Genomic DNA, 14,147 nt, shown 5'->3' with positions numbered 1-14,147 from the left:
ACCATTCTTTCTGTTGACGCTTAAATTAGACTCAGGCTGGTTTTAGAGTTGGCTCATTACCTATTTTGGCTCAATCTAAGAAAACTCTATGAAACGATATGATATGAAAATAGTATCATATTGGTTTTTTAATAGGATTAGACCACCCCTACTTCATATAAAGTACAGAGTATATGGCCGATTAAGATATTCAACTACACAAAAACACATCTACTACTCCTTTTACCCTCTCTTTCTCATCCACTACTTCTCGTTCTTTGTTGTTGCCGCATGGTCGGTGGATCAATGATGATGAAGCCTTGGAGTTGTCAGGTTGGCTAGGGCAGCACATGACTACCGCATGCGCTGATGGGGTCTCTCCCGGGGCGTGTGGAGTGTTTTGCGTTTCAACAGACCTCATCGGTGTGCCTTACGTATCGTGCTCCCAACAAGACTCCACTGTTGGCTTGTCTTATATATCGCGCACATCGATGCAGGCACCAAGTGAAGTGTCAATCTACGAACACACTGTAGGCGTCGATTGACCTAAAAGTTTTCTAGGCTGATCTTTGGTCCGCTATATTGAGTGATCTAGCTCCTTACTGTTGTATCCTACAACCATTTTTTCTCACCTACCCACGTTGATTCAAAATTACCTTTCTTATGTTCTCATCATTGTTGCATCTGGTCTAAAAAGGCCGATCTAAATAAAATAAAGTATGAGATCGTTATGTGAAACTTGTTGTCAAAGTTCACTAAACTTCTACGTAGTTTGGGTTGTCTAATAGCAAATAAACATAAAAAGGAGACCATATAGATTCAAATAGCTCAAAATAGGTACCATAAGGTAGTGCACAAATTTGGGAAAAAGATTGAAACTGATTTTTCCTAATTTTAGGAGACCATTTCTATGAATTTACAAATATTAGGTCAGATGTCAGGATTTTTAATAGCATAGTTTTTTAAAAAAATTTGGATGTTTTTTAAATTGTTTCTATAATTATTTATAAAAGTTTAGTCTGTGTCACATCGGATGATTGGAAACTAACTTAGAGTATTAAACATAGACTAATTAGAAAACTAATTATATAGATGAAGACTAATTTGCAATGTGGTGCTACAGTAAACTTGTTCTAATGATGGATTAATTAGGATTATTAGATTTGTCTTGCATATCAGTCTCTATATGTGTAATTAGTTTTATAATAAACTCATGTTTAGTCCTCATAATTAGCATCCGAACGTTCGATGTGATAGGACTAAACTTTAGTCCCTACATCCAAACAACCCCTGAGTTTCTTCAACTTTCAATTCAGTTCGATTTAGCTCCCTCGTTACTACATGGTGCCATTTAGATTGCCCAACTGCCAACTGTCCAAGGAGCAAATTCAAATGGTTTCAAAAGTTGGAATAGGTAAAAAAACCAGTTTTTTCAATTTATGAGAAAAATCAGACTTTGACAAAAGTTGTGGAGGTCAAATGAAGATTTTCCAAAAAAAAAAGGTTTTCCAGCCTTTCCCTGTTTGGCCGGCCCATAGCTTTGCTATGTTGGGCCGTTCATCGTGCCTCACGTTGTGGCTCAGCACGGCCCGGTGTTCATCCGGTGCCACCGTGACAGCCGCACCTGGGCCGCAACAAAAGCGAAGCGTCGCCACCGCGTGCAGCCATGAGCATGAGCCACCGGAGGTCACTCGGGGAAGACGAGCTGTCGCCGGAGGCCGGAGCTCCCCGGACCCGGAGGGCGTGGAAGATGATCTGCTGCAGCTTGGATTGCCGTCCCCGTCAAGTAGCCTGTCGCACCCGCGACATCCAATGGCTGCACTGCCAGTGAAGAAGATCATCGTCGATTCGCCGCCGTCGCGGATTAGTGACGGCCATAGCAGAGGGATGGTATTCATCCATGGAGGCTTGTCCCTTAAAGAAGCGCCATGGAGCTCGTAATCTCAAGATCCGACGCCGATCCTGTGGAGGTCGCGGCTTGGGTAATGTAGTTTCCCCCGTTCTTATTCAATGTCTTCCCCTCCTAGAATGCTTGATGATAGTTTGGTTGACTTAATATACTGTATCTATCTATAAAATGAACAGAGAAAACTAGAAATGGCGATACAATCTAAATTTAGCACTCGAGGAATCCTCACCTCCTCTCATTTCCCCCCTGCTTGCTCCAAGTGCTGTGCGGATAATTTATTTTCCCTCTTTTTTTAGATAATGATTTATTTTCCCTCTTGAAATTATCTGTACTTTTCTCTGTTAGACTAGAAAAGGGAGAAAAGCTAAAGAAATCTTGAAACAAGAATGCATATCATGGAGCAGTTAACTCTAATCCAACTTCTGTTTCGCATATTACTTTTCCCACCTTTCTCTCCTCCATTTGACGATTAGAATGGAGAAAGGGGAAGGTGGGGAACATTGTTGAATTTTTGCTGTCAATATATTTTCTTGAAAGGAAAAGAAGAGCAAGGACTCAAGTTCTGAGGTAAATCCTAATTGTCTTGTTAGGCCATTGCAGTTTTCCGTTATCGCTCCCATTTTCCTTCCTTGCTGCTTTAGCTTGGGGTCCCAGTCTAATGCTTATGGATATCGATTGGTCCTGTTTTGGGTTTTCTACACCCCGTCTTACATGTTTTTGGCTGCAGTGGAGAACTTCAATTGTATTGATCATGGTGAAGAAAATTATTTGCCCCTTTATATAGCCCCAATGGTTCCTTTGAGCAAATATAGGGAATCAGAGGAATTATCTGTTCCAGACACAGGCCCTAAAAGTAAAAGGTGAGTTTTTTTCTTTATCGTTGCCTGAATTCATAAGAATCTTTTTTTGAATTCTGAGCTGTGGAGATAGAACTGTACAATTTCTGGGTGGCAGATAGACATAGACATCAGTCATTGTTAACTTTCAATCCGTACATCTAAATTTTAGTCAGTTATCTGAATTGCAATTTAATTTATGATTGGAGTTTCTTGTAATTAGGTTTTCCCCCTCTGAAATTCCAAGGAAATACCAGTCTGGACTCTATAGAATTGCATAAAGACCTAATAAATAGTTACTAGTTTGCAATTTTGAATAAGAATTTCATCAAGGCTATTGTTGGATCAAGAGTGCCTGGCTTCATGCACTAGCTATTGTGGTAATGAAGATATTCGCCAAGAATCAGCTGCAAAGTTCAATACAGATCCGATGCATTCAATCAAGTGGAAGGGCATAAATGTTCTTCTAAGTCACCTTTGTCCTAAGTGTTCTAAAAAACATCATGGCACAACGTCAGGAAGCCAAACCACTGGATGCACATGTTGGCAATGGTTCTTCACACCTTCTACTAGTAATGATTCTGCAACTGTAGCAACTGCCAATGGTGGAAATACTGAAGTGCTCACTTCTCAGCCAGAAGAAAACGATTTTGTTCCTAGTTACAAGTTGGACAATGCAGAGACATCAGTTTCAGCTGTTGGCCACCATAGGAAACCAAGCATGCACCATAGACTGAAAATATGGATCAGCAGTGGGCATAATGGCATAATAGGAAAATATGGGAGTAAGTTGGAATTGGGTGTCCCCCATGCAGTTAGGCCATTATCAGATGAACACGCAAAACCTGGATGGCCAGATTGGCTCATAAATGTGGCACCAGAGGCAGTACAAGGTTGGTTCCCTCGGCGAGCAGATTCATTTGAGAAATTAGACAAGGTATATTGTTACTTAATTGAAAAGCAGAGCTCCTGCCATTGCGTTAAAAAAAAATGTTAATATGGTGATACAAGTTGCTTAATCAGTACTCCATCTGTCCCAAATTATAAGTCATTCCAACTTTCTTTGAGTGTCAAAACATCTCAAGTTTGACCAAATTTGTAATAAAATAATAACATTTATGATACCAAATAAGTATCATTAGATTCTTTATTAATTATATTTTCATAGTATATCTATTTGATGTCATAAATCTTTGTGGTTCTCTCTATATTTTTGGTCAAAGTTTAGATACTTTGACTCTCTAAGAAAGTTGGAATGAGAACGACTTATAATTTGGGACACAGGGAGTAGTTTTCAATGTTATTACTTCTTGGAGCTAACCTTTTCTGTCATCCTTTTGTTTTAACTATTAAACTTATTTCCAATTGCAGGTTGGACAAGGAACTTATAGCAGTGTCTACAAAGCTCGAGATCTTAAAACTGGCAAGTTTGTCGCACTCAAAAAAGTGCGTTTTCTCAATGTGGATCCTGAGAGTGTGCGCTTTATGGCTAGAGAGATTCTTATTCTACGGAAACTCAATCATCCAAACATCATCAAGTTGCAAGGGATCATAACATCTTCTTTTTCACAAAGCCTGTATCTTGTATTTGAGTACATGGAGCATGATCTTGTTGGTCTTGCTGCGACCACAGGCCTTAAGTTTACTGAGCCACAGGTGATTGTCATACTATCCTGGTTCATTTGTAAAGGTGGCATGAACTTAAATATTTCACATGAATCCAGGTCAAGTGTTTATTTCAGCAATTACTCAGTGGCCTTGATCATTGCCACAGCAACGGAGTCCTGCATCGGGACCTAAAGAGTTCCAACCTATTGATGGATAACAATGGTGTTCTGAAGATTGCGGACTTTGGTCTAGCAACCTCATTTGATCCCGACAATCAGCAACCACTGACTAGCCGTGTTGCAACATTGTGGTACAGACCACCTGAACTTCTTCTCGGTGCCACCAAGTATGGCCCTTCTGTGGATTTGTGGAGTGCAGGGTGCATTCTTGCAGAACTGCTTGCTGGCAAGCCAATCTTGCCTGGAAGAACTGAGGTGCAGGCAACTGTCACATTTTTTATGATACAAGATAGACTATACCAGTATCTAGGTTATACAATTTTACCTTTATGCTCATTTAGTCTGTATTGTGATTTCGGTAGGTGGAGCAACTTCACAAAATTTTCAAGCTCTGTGGATCACCTTCTGGTGACTATTGGAGTAAACTGGAAGTACCACAAACAGGGATGTTCAAGCCCAGCCGCCAGTATAGGGTGTGCATTGCTGATACATTTAAAGATTTTCCACAATCAGCTGTAGTTCTTCTAGATAACTTGCTTGCACTACAACCAGATTCTCGTGGAACGGCTGCTGAGGCTCTCCGAAGTGATGTAAGTTCTACACACCTTTTACTCGTCACTGTTGACCTTTTTTGTTGGTTTGGAATATGACATGCAACAGCTTCTGAAGTCTTGTTTGTTATTTCAGTAGTACAAATTTAATGATAGAAAGCACTTAAAAGTTATGGCCTTTATTGCAGTTGAGCAACAAATAGGGCTCTAAAGGCCACTAGTATTTGGACAGTTATCCTCCTACCACCAATGAGGCTCAGTTGACAATTTCGAACCAGATGCTACCTTCCCCAGTAAAGAATATATTTTCCTTTCTATATATGCCTAACTATAGTGAAAGTTGGATAGCTTTCGTGAGTTTGAATGACTACTGCTGAAATAAGAAACTCTATTTATGCATCAATTAGGAACTAGTTCAAAAGTATGAAGATAAATCATTTTTTTCTCGAACATGCAGGAGAGCTGTGTATCATTATATTAAGAAGAAAAAAAGGGTTAAAACCTTTACTATGAATGAAACTAGGAGGATTCTCCGCGCGTTGCCGCGGGTATGAAGAAGGAATATAAATATGGCCTCACTGTAGTCTGTCGAGTCATCTATAAATAGTTTTAGTAGTCAGTTTCTGAAGAGGAAGAAAGGAGGTCACATGAGAGAATAAAAATATACATACATGGTTATGTGTAGGTACTTAATTGCATGCGACAACAGTAGAAGTGGATGATGACGTGGCGCAAGGAGGTGCAAGAGAATTAGCTTAGTGGGGTTTGTCTTTATAGGATTACTATGAATGAAATTAGTCAATACTTTTCCCCCTAAAAGATTAATTAGTGATTGCCCTGTGATTGACTACCAGTCGAAACATGTTATCATGTGAAGTGCAAATACTTTCATATGGAAGTTTCGGTCGCTTCTAGGGTAGATTTACAGCGGTTTCTTTCTGTGATTTTCTATCTAGTTCAGAGGTAGTTTCTCAAAATCTAGTCTTGCTCCATACAAATTGATCAGCTATCTGATATTCAAAGGCATCCTTTTGGAGATTTTGTACTGTAGCACCTAATGCATGGATCCAAAATCTGTAGTTTTTCAGGAAAAAACCACTTGCTTGCAGCCCCTCAAGCTTACCAAAGTGTCCCCCAAGTAAAGAGTATGATGTTAGACTTGGAAGGGAAGAAGCTAGGAGGTACCAGTTTTCCTAATATTTTTGTATTGGCTTCAGGGTGCCCGAGGTTGCAGTCAAGAAGAACTATTAGTTATGTTGATGTACTGTCTTCTTGTCTCAATAGGAAAAGAAAGGCAGCTGAGAGTGTAAGTGGATTTCGATCTGTCGAAACAGAAGATGGAAATTCTTTTGCAAGCGAGATAACAAAGGTTGCTATGATTAGACCTGAATCTGCTGATGTAAGGAATGAAGTACTTGGTTCTCAGAACAGCAACCTGGGATCGAAGGGCCCAGTTGTGGTAAGTACAGTACTTCTTAAATACTGATTTTACATACTGTTGTACTCAACAAAAGAATTGTGGTTGGTACCATTATATTTTCCACTTATTATTTCTTAAAGTATTTTGTTCTGCTCTGTTGACATGGTTTTACAATTTTCTTTTGTAATTCTTGGGATTGGTTAGTTCCAGAATTCAGTGGATACAGAGGTTTTATGCTCTTAAATGATATGAATCCTATGCTACTGATTGCACTTGTTTATGTAAAAATTTGCAATTGTTGTATAAGCTGAGATCCATAGAGTTTGTGTGTGTTAGAATTAATTATGTATTTATTGTACTCCTAGTCCCTATGTGCCACCTCTGGCTGCGCAGGCCCTTTGGGCTGCCTCTATCTGCTATATATATATGTGTAATCACCCCTGTAATCCTCATTAAGTCTTTTGACTATTCTCTAATATGGTATCAATCTAAACACGATCCCTTCCGCTCCCTCGGTGCCCGCCTCAAACCGCGTCCGCGCGGTGCCTCGTGCCGCGCCCGCCCCATCGGCTGCTGTGCGCGCCGCCTTCCCGGCTGTCGCCGTGCCCCCATGGCCGCCACCTCAGGCTCGGCCGCCTCTGCTGTGGCCGCCGCAACGAAGCTCCGCGACGAAGCTGCCGCCGCCGCCCAGAAGCTCGAAGACGAAGCCACCTCCCTCCGCTCCTCCAACATGGAGCGCAGCCTCCAACTCCAGGCGGAGGCGGACCTCCTCAAGTCCGCCGCCGCGGCCCAAGACCGTGTCCGCGCTGCCGCCGACGCCCTGGAAAAGGAGCGCGCCCAGGCGGACCTCCTCGAGCGGCAGGCCGCGGACCTCCGGGAATGGCTTCGCCCCGAGCCCCGCCGTGATGACGACCACCATGACGAGGACGACGCTCGCTCCTTCTCCTCTGAAGCTGCTGCCATCACTCATCTCCACAGCCAAGCTGCCGCTGTCCAGAACATCAAGAGCCTCATCCCCATTGTTCTGGACCTCAACTCCTCCAACTATTCCAAGTGGCGTGGCTACGTTCTGCTCATCCTCGGCCGCTTCGCTTTGAAGGACCACGTCCTCAGCGACGCCGCCCGTCCTGATGATCCGGCGTGGGCTCGCATGGACTGCGTCGTCGTCTCGTGGCTCTTCAACACCATCTCCGCCGATCTCTTGGACGTTGTTCATGAGCCCGATGGTCTATCTGCACGGGCGGCATGGCTCGGGATCGAGCAGCAGTTTCTGAACAATCGCGAATCCCGTGCCATGCTCCTCGACGCTGAGTTCCGCACCCTCACCCAAGGCGCCCTCTCCATCGACGATTTCTGCCGCGCTCTTGCCGACCTCGGCGAACCTGTTCCAGATCGCACGCTCGTCTTGAACATGCTGCGTGGTCTGAACGAGCGGTTCCAGTTCATGGCTCAGCTTGTCACCCGCCAGAGGCCGTTCCCTTCGTTCACCGACGTCCGCGCTGACCTGCGCCTGGCTGAGCTGAACATGACGCCTTCGTCGGCGGCTCCCTCGGCCCTTGTCACTTCGGCGCCCCGCAAGACCAATGCTCCCACGCAGGCGTCTGCTCCTGTCCTCCCGCGTCCTCCTCAGGCAGCCGGGGCGACCGGGGGGGCCTCGCCTCCCAACAACCGTGGTCGCCGTCGCCGCGGCGGGCGCGGCCAGGGAAACTCCAGTGGCTCTGGCTCGAGCCCTGCTCCACCAGGCAGCACGCAGGGTTCCACTCCATGGCCGTCCTTCCTCAATCCGTGGACCGGGTCCATTCACATGTGGCCCGGTTCCACCCCTGGTGGTCAGCGTGGCCCCCCACCTCACGTCGGCAGCTCGCCTCATCAAGCTATGGCGGTTGGCGCACCCCCGACGTTCTACCCCCCGGCGCCTGGGGCGTACTATGCAGCGCCTCCACAGGCGCCCCCTCCGGCTTGGTCGCCCTGGAACCCGGAGTCCCTGGCCAACGCGTTCAGCACGGTCTTCCTCACCCCTCCCCCGAACCCTTCGGAGTGGGTCATCGACTCGGGTGCCTCATCGCACATTGCTGCGAATCCCGGTATGGTCACCATGTCCCCTACCTCCTCCTTTCCTTCTTCCATTGTTGTAGGGAACGGTGCCACTCTTCCTGTTGTGGGCTCCGGCTACTCAACACTCCCTGGCCCGTTCCGCCTCAACAATGTCCTTGTCGCCCCCGACATAATCAAAAATCTTCTGTCCGTTCGTCAATTTACTTCCGATAATCTTGTTTCTGTTGAGTTTGACCCTCTTGGTGTTTCTGTGAAGGATCTTCGTACCAGGAACCTCCTCCTTCGCTGTGACAGCTCGGGCCCTCTGTACACACTGCAGCTTCCGTCATCACCTTTCGGTTCCTGCGCCCTCGTTGCCACTCCTTCATCAACCACTTGGCACCGCCGTCTCGGTCACCCTGGGTCATCTACACTCCAACACCTCGCCAAGACGTCCTCCATTGTCTGTAGCAGCACACCCGGTGATCCCTCCCTATGTCATGCTTGCCAGCTCGGACACCATGTTCGCCTACCATTTTCTTCTTCATTTTCTAGAGCGTCCAAAAATTTTGACTTGATACATTGTGACTCGTGGACGTCACCAATTGTCAGTGTATCGGGTTTCAAATATTATCTAGTCATTATTGACGACTGTTCGCATTTTGTTTGGACTTTTCCCCTCAAGCTAAAGTCTGATACTTTCACTACTCTTTCCAATTTTTTCTCGTACGTGCTCACGCAGTTCGGTTGCACCATCAAAGCTGTGCAATGTGACAACGGCCGTGAGTTTGACAACTCTGCGTCTCGCGCTTTCTTTCTTGCCAAAGGTGTATCCCTTCGCATGTCTTGTCCCTACACCTCACAGCAGAATGGCAAGGCCGAGCGCATGCTTCGCACCGCCAACAACGTCACTCGCACTCTACTCTTCCAAGCATCCATGCCACCCTCCTACTGGGCCGACGCTCTCGCCACCGCCACCCACCTTATCAACCGTCTCCCCACTAAAACCCTTAACATGAGCACCCCATTCTTCGCCCTTCATGGCACCCTCCCTTCTTATCATGATCTTCGAGCCTTCGGCTGCTCATGCTACCCTAACCTCACCGCCACCACTCCCCACAAACTCGCCCCCCGCTCCTCGCTGTGCGTGTTCCTGGGGTACTCCCCTGATCATAAAGGCTACAGGTGCCTTGACCTCACCTCCAACCGGGTCATTATATCTCGCCATGTTGTTTTCGATGAAACAACATTCCCTTCCAGCCTTCGCCGGCCCTCACCTCCTGCCCACGAACTTGATTTCCTCACTGATGATGACTCTCTGCCAGCTGTTTTCTCACCCCCTGCAGGTACTGTACCAAGGGCACCCCCTCCTGGCTTCATGGCGCCTAGATCATTGGGTGCCTCCCTGCCTCTGCAGGCCCCGGCGTCCCCTACTCAGGCGCCCCTGCCGGTGCCCCCTGCACCACAGCAGGTGCCCGTGACGACTCAGGCGCCCATGGCGGTGCCCCCTGCCCCGCAGCAGGCTCCTGCACCTCCGGCGCCCATGGCGGTGCCCCCTGCCCCGCAACAGGCTCCTGCACCTCAGGCGCCCCCTGCCCCGCAGCAGGCTCCTGCGTCGCAGGCGTCCCAGGTGGTTCACTTTGAAAAAACACCAGTGGTTCATGTCTACTCCCGGCGCGCCCCTGCTCCCAGCACGCCGCCGCCACCTCCGTCCCCCGCCGGGGCGCCTCCTCGTCGCTCCAGCATGGTTCCATCTCCGCCGCGCTACGTCAAGAGTGGTCCACCTCTTCCACCTGGAGCTGTCACCATTCCCCCGGTTGCCAACACTCATGGCATGGCAACCCGCGGGAAGATTGGGTACCGGCAGCCTCGCCTTGCTATGCACACTGAGGCTCTGTCGCCTCTGCCATGCTCCTGCCGTGATGCTCTCTCCGACCCTCATTGGCGCAAGGCAATGGAAGAAGAACATGCTGCCCTCATGGACAACGGCACCTGGGAGCTTGTTCCCTGGCCAGCTAAGGCAAATGTGGTCACCGGGAAATGGATCTTCAAACACAAATTTCATGCTGATGGTTCTCTGGACAGGTATAAGGCTCGTTGGGTACTTCGTGGGTTCACTCAACGCCCTGGCATCGATTACGATGAGACGTTCAGCCCCGTTGTGAAGCCCGCTACTGTCCGCACTGTTCTCACCTTGGCTCACTCTCGGGACTGGCCAATTCACCAACTTGATGTGAAGAACGCTTTCCTTCATGGCACCCTGTCAGAGACGGTCTACTGCTCTCAGCCCACAGGATTTGTTGATGCTGCTCTTCCCAATCATGTATGCAGACTCAATAAATCTCTATATGGATTGAAGCAGGCCCCGCGTGCTTGGTACAGCCGGTTTGCCTCCTTCCTGTTGTCTCTCGGATTCACCGAAGCAAAGTCAGACACCTCTCTGTTCATATATCGCCGGAGCACTGATACAGTTTACTTGCTTCTATATGTGGATGACATTGTCCTCACAGCTTCCTCCGAGCAGCTCCTCCACCGTGTGATTGCAGCTATGAAGAATGAGTTTGCTATGAAGGATCTTGGCCCTCTGCACCATTTCCTTGGCGTGGCTGTTCACCGCACCAAGGACACTCTTCTCCTCTCTCAGCGGCAATACATTCTGGACATCCTTGCCCGTCATGGCATGAGTGACTGCAAACCTTGCTCGACCCCGATTGACACTTGTGCCAAAGTCCCTGCTGCTGCTGGTTCCCCTGTGGCTGACCCCACCGCCTACCGCAGCCTTGCAGGTGCCCTGCAGTACTTAACCTTCACAAGGCCCGACATTGCCTATGCTGTCCAACAGATTTGCCTTCATATGCATGACCCCCGGGAGGTTCACCTTACTGCTGCTAAGAGGATTCTTCGGTACCTTGAGGGCACTATTGGCTATGGTTTGATCATACCCCGTTCTGCACCCACACAGCTCATTGTGTATACCGATGCCGACTGGGCTGGCTGCCCCGACACTCGCCGCTCCACCTCCGGATATGCTGTTTCCCTTGGTGGCAGCCTTGTCTCTTGGTCATCCAAGCGGCAGCCAACAGTCTCTCGGTCAAGCGCCGAGGCTGAGTACCGCGCCGTCGCTAACGGAGTCGCTGAAATTTCGTGGCTGCAACAACTTCTGCAGGAGCTCCACCACCCTCTGAAGACTGCATCCCTTGTCTACTGCGACAATGTCAGCGCCGTCTACCTCTCCTCCAACCCCGTCCAACATCAGCGCACCAAGCACGTGGAGATCGACCTTCACTTTGTCCGTGAACGGGTGGCCATTGGCGCTGTTCGTGTCCTCCATGTGCCCACCACGTCGCAGTTCGCTGATGTCTTCACCAAGGGTCTTCCATCCTCCGTCTTCACCGACTTTCGCTCCAATCTGAACGTCCGCTCTACCGACGATCAGCTTGCGGGGGGGTGTTAGAATTAATTATGTATTTATTGTACTCCTAGTCCCTATGCGCCACCTCTGGCTGCGCAGGCCCTTTGGGCTGCCTCTATCTGCTATATATATGTGTAATCACCCCTGTAATCCTCATTAAGTCTTTTGACTATTCTCTAATAGTGTGGACATTGCACATATTGACTTTTTTTTCTATAGGAACAAGTTAGCTGCTTTGACATTGCATCAGAGTATTTTTGGTGTTTTTCTTTGTGTACCATTAACAACTTGTTTGTTATTCTTTCTATATGATCAGATGTACAAGGGCAAAAGCAGAATATATCAGCACTCAGGTTCAATGATTACAGCAAAAGGAAACATGGAGCGGATGCTCAAGGAGCATGAAAAGAATATCCAAGAAGCAGTGCGCAAAGCGCGCCTCAACAAGAGCAGAGAGTTGTGAAGCAGGTTGCTGAGGATAAACTGTTGACCATACTGGCACTGGTATTTCCATGTTTCGACTCATGCTGCTCTGAAACCAGATCGAAAGATTAAGTTGCTTTTGCGATGATTCAATCCTGGAATACTGGGAGATCAACCACCTTTGGCTAGATCGGCATGGAGTTCCACTGCAAGGTTGTGCCCAGCAGCTTCTGAAACATCACCCACTTGTTGTTGTGCCCTCTGCTGCAGCGTCGTCGTCTTCTTCCCTGAAGCTTCGAAGCAGATATCAGTGGTAGCCTGGTAGGAGAGGCTGATGGTGTGGTGCTCTCAGCTAGGCTTACACCCCACCTGATCCTCTAGATCATTTGAAAAATTGGCACAGAAAGGCTTTTGACAGCCACACTTCTGCTGGACAGACAGATTGGTAGCAACTTATATCTCTGGGTTCCCACGAAATCAATATCCTGGTGCAGCAGTCATTTATTAATGTAATATAAGTTATTATGCCTGTCAAGGGCAAGTGCTCCTTTACCACACTCCAGGTGTTCGTTATTCAAACAATTGTGCATGATTTTGAGCTCCACAAGAACCGAAACTTGGAGCTACCATTTCGGCTGCTAAATTGAGCTTCCATGTCCCGCAAATCTTTTCATTTTTCTGGAAATACTATGAGTCAAACCCTGATCTGGTAACAAATCAAATGGAGAAGCAATGGTTTCAAGTTCTGTGTTCAACAAAATGTTGAGAAGTCATTATTATGAGATCATAAGACATTTTCTACAGCATTTCTCCAATGAACCCATTTAGTTATATATTTAAGAGTAAACAAAGGCTGTCGGCATATCTGACTTTACTAATTGTCTCATTATGTCAGACAGTTTCTTCCCTTGAAAGTTATGTTTGTTTTCAATCGTTAGCTACAACATCTGTACACTTTGTTTGCTTGAGCAAAGATCAGTTGATATGGAAAAAATGTTTTTCTCTCACAGCAAATCATCATCAGCCAAAAAACAGCCAGCTGAACAGAATACAAATTGACTCTTGTACTAAGAAAAAGTAGATTGGAAAACAGACCTGATGGGTTGATGCTTGTTGTAGATGTCCAATGTGGTGCTTATATGGTGAAAATGATTTATTGTGAAAATTTGTTTTTGGCTTTTTCAAATAGACAGAGTTACCTGTTAGTCGCGGCACTCGACAAGCGCCGGCGGCGAGCAAGCATGCGACAGAGAGTGATAAGTGGAACACGCACGAATACTTGGACACACAAGTTGTGCTGCAAACACCGTAGCGTTTTTCTGATGCATGTATTGCCATTTATTGAAAGAGTATAGAGATCATGCCGCTCATGGCGCGCACGACGCGAAAGAGGTGCGAGTCCATCCCCCCGCTCGACGTCGCCCGGCCATGGCAGCATGTCCAGGTTCATGGCTAAGCAAACTACCACTACTTCCTATTTGCACGCGAACACCAGAGACTGATGCCTGCGCGCATGCACTAATGTAAACATGCTGTCTAATTCTAGCACCTAGGAGTATAACTAACAATTCTCCTACTCTAGTGTGCTAAACATGCTGTCTAATTCTAGCACCTAGGAGTATAACTAACAATTCTCCTCCTACTCTAGTGTGCCTGCTGAACATGATGAACACCAAGTTTGGAACGCAATTCACAAAAGCGCTCACACCCCAGTGCCTTGGTGCAGATGTCCGCCAACTGCTCCATCGTCCCAACAGACTAAATGTGAACCCTGTTCTCCTCGACACACTCACAAA

General features: G+C 47.2%; 1 pseudogene; it reads left to right on the top strand.

The window, feature by feature from the left end:
• Positions 966-12,199, top strand: LOC8057156 (annotated as a pseudogene).

The sequence above is a fragment of the Sorghum bicolor genome, chromosome 5 (genome assembly GCF_000003195.3).
Source record: "Sorghum bicolor cultivar BTx623 chromosome 5, Sorghum_bicolor_NCBIv3, whole genome shotgun sequence".
NCBI classification, from domain to species: domain Eukaryota; kingdom Viridiplantae; phylum Streptophyta; class Magnoliopsida; order Poales; family Poaceae; genus Sorghum; species Sorghum bicolor.
This window is presented reverse-complemented; position numbering and strand designations above follow the sequence as displayed.